The sequence below is a fragment of the Austrofundulus limnaeus genome, unplaced genomic scaffold, assembly GCF_001266775.1.
Source record: "Austrofundulus limnaeus strain Quisiro unplaced genomic scaffold, Austrofundulus_limnaeus-1.0 Scaffold636, whole genome shotgun sequence".
Classification (NCBI taxonomy): domain Eukaryota; kingdom Metazoa; phylum Chordata; class Actinopteri; order Cyprinodontiformes; family Rivulidae; genus Austrofundulus; species Austrofundulus limnaeus.
Genome location: NW_013953038.1, coordinates 229,319 through 230,061, shown reverse-complemented (window position 1 = coordinate 230,061; position 743 = coordinate 229,319).

The window sequence follows — 743 nt, the reverse complement described above, 5'->3', positions numbered from 1 at the left end:
CAGTTTCACGTCTCCAAAATGAGCGTACGCATGGGTCAGAGCTGCTGAGGCACCGCACATTTTCACGTCAAGTTTGGATTTTATAAATCACAACCTTGGCGTAAAAAATGGCGTATGCAAGTTTCTGGGCTCAAATTGTGCGTACGCCAGTTTTATAWATCCGACCCCTGATCAGTATCACTGATACAAGCCTGAGATTACTCGGTGTCAGTTTCAAACATCACTAGTACTGATACTGTATAAACCAGGGAACAAAGGTTCCAGGGAACATAGGCATCAGAAAAAATTGGTGCTGGGGAACACACTGTACGTACTGAAAAACAGGTATCGGAAAACATAGGTACCATGTACATTATTAGAAAGTGCATATATTCATATGTACTGGGGAACACTCCTGAACTTCCAGTGCTCTGCCCTGGTTGCTCTGTTTTATAGAGCCTGAGCAGAGCACCAGTCGTATCTCGGTCACTTCTCTTATCGCTGACTCCTGAGAGAGAGTGAGGGTAAAAATCCAGCTCTGCTCTGTGATGAATGGCTCTGCGTCTCCAATTCAATGCAGTGACAAACTGACACAATCATGGCAGTTAATTTGTCACCGGCGGCTGTTCTTTTGATCAAAACAGAGCCCCCCCCCTCTTCTGTACAGTGGAACAAATGAGCGCTTCAGTGCTAACCAGGGCCTCTTCAGCCCGTCTGATGTGCCACCGGCCCGGTCTATCTTTGATTCTAATCATCCTGTGGCC